The sequence below is a fragment of the Tyto alba genome, unplaced genomic scaffold (assembly GCF_018691265.1).
Source record: "Tyto alba isolate M040663 unplaced genomic scaffold, T.alba_DEE_v4.0 Super-Scaffold_40, whole genome shotgun sequence".
Classification (NCBI taxonomy): Eukaryota; Metazoa; Chordata; class Aves; order Strigiformes; family Tytonidae; genus Tyto; species Tyto alba.
In genome coordinates, this window is record NW_024881316.1 from 14,602,463 (window position 1) to 14,611,656 (window position 9,194).

Below are 9,194 nucleotides of genomic sequence, written 5' to 3' on the forward strand. Positions count from 1 at the left end.
TGCATTGGCAGGGCTCACAAATAATTATTATTTACTCTGTATTTCCTGTTTAATAATATTCTGAGGAGCTTCTGAGGAGCTTCTTGCAATAACATAAAGCTCTGTGAAGATGAAAATTGCTATATAACTGCTAAAAACCTATTTTGCAGAGCTCCTTTTATTGCTTTGTTTCTCTTTGTAAATCTGTCTTCAGGTTAAGTGCTTGCTTCCTAAATTATTCCAGAGCAGGCTGTAGTTCACAGAAAGATCTCGTAGTATTTGCAAGTGAGTAAAATGTTAAAATGGACCCTGGGGTGTGTTGTACAGTAAAGGGCTTCAAATCCATGGCATCGCTCGGTACACTGGCTTCGCCTCAAATGCTGCTCTTGGGTCCAGGGAATGGCGATCCGGATCCATCCAGCCCATAATGAATTTTCTTTACTGGACGGCAGATGCTCAACTGGGATTTACTTTGGTGTCTGACCTGGTTTCCACACATTTGGCAGAAGAGACAGGAGAAGTTCTTGGGCCACAGAGGATTATTTTTTTTTTGCAGTTCTGCCTACTCAAAACACCAAACTTGGCAGGGGGTGTTTGAACATTTTCGGCTGACAGCTTGAGGTGCAGAGTTTTGAAGAAAATGTGGCTCTGGATTCAGTACGCATAGAGAGCCTAGCTTGCTTTTCAGCTCTTAGTTGCTTGACAGAAACAAAAATGTGCCAGAAATACTCCAGTTAAATAGAAGAAGAAGAAGAAGAAAAAAAAAAAAAAAAGGGGGGTGGGAAAAAAAAAAAGAAACGACTTTTATGATTTATTCAGAAAATGAGGCTTTAGGTAGAAACTAGGTTTTTTACTGGAAGCTTCCCCTTTTTTCCCCTTTTGCTGTTTTTAACCACTGTGCATGCCTTTCTGCTCTGCTAGGGAGGATGCTTGGATGAAGATCGCTATGTGTGTTCAGGAAATAATCTATTGCTGTGATTTGTCACTGAGGCATTTGAAGTGACTTCTCTCATGGTCTGAAATGCCGAAAAGCAGCTGCACAGTCTGAGCAGGTTGAGTAGTAAGAATATTTTGTACACAATGGTCTCAAAGCATCGCTACCGAACTGGGTGTTCTGGATACAATAAGCTAGAAAGAGGAACCGTTTTTATTAAATTTTGTCTTCCTGCTTAACAAATGCCAGACTACAAGGACAAACTCCAGTTTTGTATTCTGTGGTATGAAGGCATATTGTACACTCATAACCAAGAGTGGCTGCAAGGGATGGGGAGTTTACTGCACTATAAAATCACTTTGTTAGAGATTTTATACTGAGCTATTCTCTTCTGTGATCAGAGTTTAATAAAAAATGGATTTTTATATAAATCTGACTTCTGTTTTCTATTTCAAAGTCAGGTAACTAGTACAGATATTTTCTTGCACAGGTAAAAATTCCCATCCTGACTTTTTGATGCTTTCTAGGTGAAGTTTCACTTATTTGAGTGAGAATTTTCACTATCTAAGAACACTCCATGTTGCTAACAGACTTTATAAGAGCTTGTTTACCATCTAGACTTCATATTGCCACTAAGATATTCAGAATAATAGAAAAATAAGTACCAAAAATGTTAATCTTTATTTCTATTTGTTTTTTTTTTTTTTTTTTAAAGGACTTTACAATGATGGTGTAGTTGTTTTACTAAAACACTAGAAATGACAATGTTTTTTGAATTTATGTGACGTTGGCTGTGGCAGATTCCTTACTGAGAAAAAACCTTTGTGCTGAAGATGAGTGTGTGGGAAGATATTTTTTTTTTTTTCCTCCTTGCTTTTTGACATTGTTAAATAGGCTTTTGGTAAGGGCTCAGATATGAGATTGCATGTGCAATGCTCGTAGCTCAAACTCTTCTGAATGCCTCTGGGTGTACCAGCACTATGGAGTACACCTGTAGTATGATAATGATAAGCAGTTGGCATTATGTTGTCTGTCTCAGATCTATAAATCTCTTGGATCTGGAAGGCGTTGTCTGAAGCCTGTTGAAAGCTATAGAAGTACTGATTTACTAAAATCTTTGAACCATTAGAATGGTGGTTTGAATTTTAAATTAAGCAAGCCTGTATTTTTATTTTTTTCATACTTGACTCCCATGTTACCTTGCAAAAGTATGGTTCAGTTAATTTTTGGCACCTGCTTGAGGCAATTTCTGATTCTTTCAGCACCTCGAGTCTTTGATTTTCACGAGCCTCTGGCCGTGCCCCTGGTTACCAGGGAGCAGCACTGGGCTCTCAGCGGCTCATTGCAACTACGAGAAGATGGCTGCTCAGCAACTCTAGTAGGTGATGCGTTAAATAGAAGGAATTAATTTACTTTGTTGGTAAAGTGTTTTGCTTGGAATTTTAACAACTGACTGGGGCCTATATGGGTATTGTGGTCTGACCAAAATATTCCTGGTATTTTCTTCACATCCAGTCTTGACGCATGTTTTTCATGGTGGCGTATGAACATATGCTGGGTTCTAAACAGATGCACAGAGCATTAGTGGTTTGCTTGCCTTTGAATTTCAAGGATGCTGAAAATAACGCCGGTTTTTTATCACTTTTGTTTTAGCCAGACGAGTGATTTTTGGGCTCCATTTAAATTTTGGTGTAGCAATTTTGGCAGCTTAACATTTTGAAGTAATGTAGTTCTTTTTTTGTTTGTTAGAACAGGCACAGAATGCTGTACAGTACCTCCTTCACTGATCAGAATTCAATTTGTAACCGTAGTGTCAGACCAGGATTAGCTGTCAACATTGTTATGACCTGGTGAGCAGTGTATCCTGGATCTGTATTATAAATTTAAGAGAATTCCGTAATCTGCCAGAAAGTAGATGTAGTCAACAGATTTTTCAAGCACTGTGGCTAGGCCAGGATATAGAGATATGTGCCATTATTAGCTGCAAAAGCTATGTTTAGGAACCGGGAATTCAGAAAAAACACACAGCTTTTTTTTTTTTTTTTTTTTTGTCCTAAATCCTTGATTTAAGTAAATAAATAATTTTAAAAAGTAATTACATTCAACACAACTTTGTCATCTCTTTCTTCAGCATTGAGGAATAGGTAAAGAAGAAAACTCCCTGAAATGTGCTCCCTGAGGTTATTACTGTTCTTTTTCTGCCCTCTGCTATTTTCGCAGCAGAAGAAACCAAATGAAGAAATGCCCTCATTATTGCTTACTAATAGTATTTATTTTAAGAAAATCAGTATCAGGTTTTAAAGCCCCAGCTAGAGCTTGTTTCGCTTTGTTGCTTAGACAAAATAGCGTTTTTGGGTGTGAAGAGTGATTTTAAAAAAGAGATTAATGATACACTCAATCAGAGATGGGGGGAGGGGGTGAGCTATTTGAATTTCATGGTTTCTTTTTTCAGCTGTTATGATGCAGTCTGGATGTTTGAGCCAGAATTTCAGTTCCTGAAGCTGGAAATTCTGGAGCAGAAGCAGCGTTTTATGTTAGCAAGGAGGAATCCATACAGGCCCAGCAGGATGGCCCTGGCATAACCTGGAAGGTGAAAGAAGTAGAAATCATAGAAACGTTTGGCCCTGACCCCCATTTAAAATTACAGCATTCTCATTGCTGGTCATGCCTGTTCCTTGGGACTGACTTACCTTTGGGGACTCACTGGATTGACTGAACAGCAATTTAAATTAGTAAATAAATAAAAATAACAGGTGCTGAGTTTCTGCTCCAGGCGAATTGGTGGCAAAGGTGAAAATTCCTCTAGCTGGAAAGTGCATCCACTTGCAAAACGTTTTCCAGGTGGCACTTGGACTGAGCAGGTTTCGCACAACCTGCGAGCTGTTACCAGGCTGCCCTGCGTAGGGATTCATACACGTGAACGGCGGTGAAGGCCCAGCCCACCCGCTGACACATTTCACTGCAGTGTTAGGAAAACTTGGAGCCTTTCCTAACTACTGATGTTTTCTAAGAAGAGCTAAATAATGTTCTGACATCAATAGGTAGGGCGTTTCTGCAGCTCCACCTCCATTGTTTTAAAAATTTAACTGATGGGCAATCTTAAAGTGGCTTTTATGGTGTCCACCTACCACCTAAAACAAAAGCTGCTCTTTCAGGAGCTTCTTGAAATCAGTAAAAGACCACTCTCAGGTGGTTAGCTTTGGGAATTTTTTTACCTTAACAGAGAAAGGAAAGGAGACCAAGAGATACCTGTAGTTTACCTGGAATGGCTATTGTGCTGTTCAACTACTGGAGGTTTGTATGTTTTCCAGTGGCTATGGGCAAGGATGAAAGAGGACTGAACAAGTTTTGAGCAGACACCCTTTCTGCAGCGTGGTGTCATGCCTTAACAATAGTGTTATCCCTCCTGGCAGCTCTATAAAGGAGATTATTTATTCAGCAGTAAAAATTGGGGTAGGTAACTTGTGTTAGTGCTAGCTCCTTGTTAACGCTTTTTTCCCCAATTAAAAAAAAAAAAAAAAACCACACCAAAAAAAACAAACCAAAACAAAACAAAAAAACAACCCAAACCCCGCATTTACAAAATGGTTGGAATACTTGGTAAACAATCAGAAGCAAGGCTTGCAAGAACTTGGGTAAGGATGACTCTCTCCTTTGATCCTGTTCCTTCTTCAGCCGTGGCAGGCTAACACAGGGCTGCCGCTGCCTCTGCAAGCCGTGTACAGGACTCATCGCAGCAAGGGGCTGGAAATGTGGTCCCCTGGCCACTGCTGCCTCCCTGGGCACGCTGGTATGGAGAAACACCAAGAACTGGTAGAGTTTTTGCTCTCATGCCCATCCCCAGGGCAGCCTGAATCTTCTTGTGCAACAAATATTCTTCAATGTGTGATATGTACCGTCACTTTTGCAGTTTCTGGTCTGGGATAAGAGACCAAATTTGTTTACACAGCATTAAATAGGAATGTTGCTGAATGCTAAAAGCAAATGCCAAATCCCACTATCTTGTTCATTAATAATAAAATATTTTTAATTTGGGATGTAATTAGCTTACCTCATAAAAGTTTTCTAGATAAGCCTTTTCTAACAAACAGCTGAAAATGAGTCGTATGGAAATACTTGTAATTGCATGAAACAAAGCTAAAGTGATCTTGTTTAAAAAGCTTCTAACACAACTGCAGTTGTGTTAGCCATAAAATCAGAAATTGTTTGCTTTTGCTACGTGTGTCTGGATATACACACCCAGGCACCCCCATTATTGACATTATGATGTTGCAGTTTTTACTTTTGTCAGTCCTTCTGTTTCCAAGGTGTACGTATCATCTCTGAGGTTGAGTCTATACAGGCTATTTTCTGTAGTTCTAATGTTAAAAATAATATTAATCTGCTGTTGCAAAGTAAATTGTACAAACTCTCAACATCTTCCTGGCGTTACTGAGGAGCGCTCCCTGATACGTCAGTTCAGCTGTTTGTATACAAGGCCTAAAGCCTCTGTCAGCCGCATAGGAATCACGGAATACCAGTTTGGAAAGGACCTCAGGGATCATCTGGTCCAATCTTTCTTGGCAAAAAACTCTTCTTTTTATAAGTCTGCCCCCTTCCCCTCGCCCGGAAGGTGGGTGTCCCCAGGGGGGTGGCAGTCACCTCTCCGCTCCACCCGCCCTGTTTGTTTCCCGGTTCCCAGCCTAACCCGCTGCTCATGCCCATCGTTTAGGGAAAGGATTGACCAATCTGGCTCCCACTGCAGAAGCGCTTGGTAAGGTGCGGAAATGTGCCAAAACATCACCAAGCAGTGAGGAAACAGGAGCAGGTTTGGTCTTGGTGTCGCCCAGGCTGGTGCTGCAGAGCGTTGGCTGGGCCGGGCAGGCCTGCCCCTCGCCTGCTGACAGCTCTCTGTTATCACCCCTGCCATCCTTCCCATCGGCTAATTTTGCTTGGCTCTACTGGTGACTCAGTCTATTAAATGGGCGTCATATTTTATTACAAACCTGAGCTGATTAATTACATGCTGTTAGGCAAAAAAAATGCAGGGCAACTGCGGAGGGGGGTGGTGATGCAATGGAGATGCAAACAGAAAAATTGTCACTTCTGGAAAGGAAGAGAAAAGGATTAAGGAGCTAAACGTAACCAGAGGAGCTGCTTTGCCAAGTGGATCAGTCACTGGAGGCGCTGGGAAAGCGTGGCTGCCCGGGCCCACTGCCATGGGAAGCGCTGCCCACCCGACAGCTCCCCTTGCCGGGCTGGAGACAGGCGGAGCTCCTTCTTCTTAAAAATGTAGTCATTGCCATCAATTTAAAACAAAACTGTAATGCTTTTTTTTAGGAAAGATTTTGAAGGTTCTTTGAAATGATGAGCAGCTGGGCTGGCACTGGGTGGGGTCCAGCACAAAAAAGAGGAGGGTATGGAAGCGCAGCGTTCCTGCGCCCAGCGATAAACGGGGGAGCAGGTGCCCACACATCCTGGCTCTGCATTTGGATCAGCACCTTAACTGCACATCAGCATTTATAACTTTGTAGCCTAATCAGAAAAGGGCAAGGCAGGCACCCCTTGCTGGGGAGAGCCAGAGAGTTCCTGGCTGCTCGATGTCTCAACTCTCGCCCGTGGGGAGGGAGGACACGGCTCCATCCCTTCGCGGGGAGCAGCCGTGGGGAAAAGCAAGCGTGAGCGAGGTGAGTAAGGCAGGGGAGGAGGGCGACTTCCCGCTGCCAGCCCTGTCTCTCAGGGCGCAGGCTGGGAACGCCTCTCTTTCAAAAGAAGGCTCTGCCAACACGCATATAAAGGAAAAAAAGCCTTTTAAAAACTATTTGAAAATTTGGGGTTCAAGACAAAGAGTATGTGGTGTGGTTTAAGAAGCTGGGAACATCGAGAGATGAGCGTGTGAATCACTCGAGCGGCCTTTTGCAAAGGGGAAGGCGGCAGGTATCACTCTGAAATTACCATGGGTGGCAACTCACGCCCTTTGAAGAGCTGGCTAAGCCAATTTATTTTTTGCTATATATATTTGTTGTTTGTGCTTGAAATCATGCGGATACAAACACTTCTGTTTGCTCTGTAAAACAGTGTCTCTTTGGTGCTTGAGCTGACACATCCCTGTGTGGTGGGTTGACCCTGGCTGGATGCCACGTGACCACCAAAGCTTCTCTATTACTCCCCCTCCTCAGCTGAACAAGGGAGAGAAAACATAATGAAAGGCTCGTGGGTCGATAGAAGGACAGGGAAAGATCATTCAGTAATTACTGTCACAGGCAAAACAGACTCAACTTGGGGAAATTAATTTACTATCAATTAACACCAGAGTAGGATCATGAGAAATAAGAATAAATTTAAAAATACCTTCCCCTGACCTCTCCTTTCTTCCCAGGCTCAAATTCAGTCCTCATTTCTCTACCTCATCCCCACCAGCAGCACAGGGGAACAGGGAATGGGGGTTGTGGTCAGTTCATCACGTCTCTGCTACTCCTTCCTCCTCACATTCTTCTCCTGCTCCAGCATGGAGTCCCCACTGGAGACAGTCCTCCATGAACTTCTTCAGCACAGTTCCTTTCTGTGGGCTACAGCTCTTCATGAACTGCTCCAGCATGGGCCCCTTCCACGGGGTGCAGTCCTTCAGGAGCAGACTGCTCCAGCATGAGTCCCCCACAGTCTCACAAGTCCTGCCAGCAAACCTGCTCCAGCGTGGGCTCCTCTCTCCATGGGGCTACAGGTCCTGCCAGGAGCCTGCTCCAGCGTGGGCCTCCCATGGGGTCACAGCCTCCTTGGGGCACATCCAGCTGCTCCAGCGCGGGGTCCTCCACAGGCTGCAGGTGGGTATCTGCTCCACTGCTAACCCCCACGGGCTGCAGGGGCACAGCCTGCCTCACCGTGGTCTTCACCACGGGCTGCATCTCTGCTCCGGCACCTGCAGCACCTCCTCCCCCTCCTTTTGTCTGCAGAGTTGTTTCTCACACATATTCTCACTCCTCTCTTCTGGCTGCTGTTGAGCAGCAGTTTTTCCCCCTTCTTAAATATATTGTCACAGAGGTGCTACCACTATTGTTGATGGTCTTGGCCTTGGCCAGCAGTGGGTCTGTCTTGGAGCCATCTGGAACAGGTTCTGTCATCTTCTCACAGAAGCCAAACCTGTAGCCCACCCACTACCAAAACCTTGCCACACAAACCAAATTCATCCTATTTTCCAGTGCCATAGGAAACTCTCTGAAGACTGCTGAGTAAGTGAAGCAGCAAGGGGAGCTGCAAATCCTCTCTTACCCACCACTGCACCCTCAAAGTGAAACACGTGGACTCTCTAACTCTGGAGAAGCCACACAAGCCTCCTATGTGGTAGATGCATACCCACAGAGTGTGTCTGAAAAGCCAAGCCTGTGTACACTGTCGGGGCCAGTTGTTAGAAAACCACTTTTAGCATTTGCTGATATGGGTTAACTTCTTCCTGCAGTTCCACACTGCACATTAGGTGTTTCAGAGCACTGGTCAAAACACAGCCAGAAATTATACAGATTTTGAATGTATTATTAGTAAACCGAGATGACTTAACACTTTCAAAACAGCACTGTTATCACTGCCTTGCTCTCCAGAGATTGCAGGTTCTTCGTAACAGAGGAGCCAACAAGGAAAAGGTACGTCATGGGGGTGTTGGGTACATCCATGGATGGTAGCACCACAACCTAGCATCCATGTAAAAGCTTCAAAGCAATTGGAAAATCCTTGGATTAGGGAATATAAAACTAAGAAACTGTTACTGGAGATTTTTACTTCAGAAAATGAAATTAAAAAAAAAAAAATTAAGTTTTTTCAGCAATGTAATTGAGTTACACCTTGTATTTCATCCTGTACCCTGCCCTTGCCTCTTTTTAATGCTTCCACCTATCTTACTATGTGATATACCATATTTTATGTAGAATTATAGAACAATTTAACCTGGGAAGCCTCTCTGGGGATCTTCTGGTGCAAACCCCTGCTCAGGTCAGGACCAGCTTCCAGTGACTGAGAAGCTCCCCAGATAACCCCTGCCCATTACTGAAAATGCGTCCTCACCAAACACTCACCCTTCAGAAACCTCGACCACCCCAGGGGCAGGGCAGGGGCAGGCTGAAGGTGTCTCAGTGGCGAGGGTGGGCTATGGAGGATCTGAAATAGGAGGTTAGAGAGAGGGTTCAAGGCTCAACTGGCCCATCTTTTACCTGGGTGTATATAGAGAAAGTCTGGTTTTCTCTTAAATCGTGATGAGTGGACAGCCAGATACTTGCTGGAAATAATGGTAATACCCACAAAAGAAATCAAAACT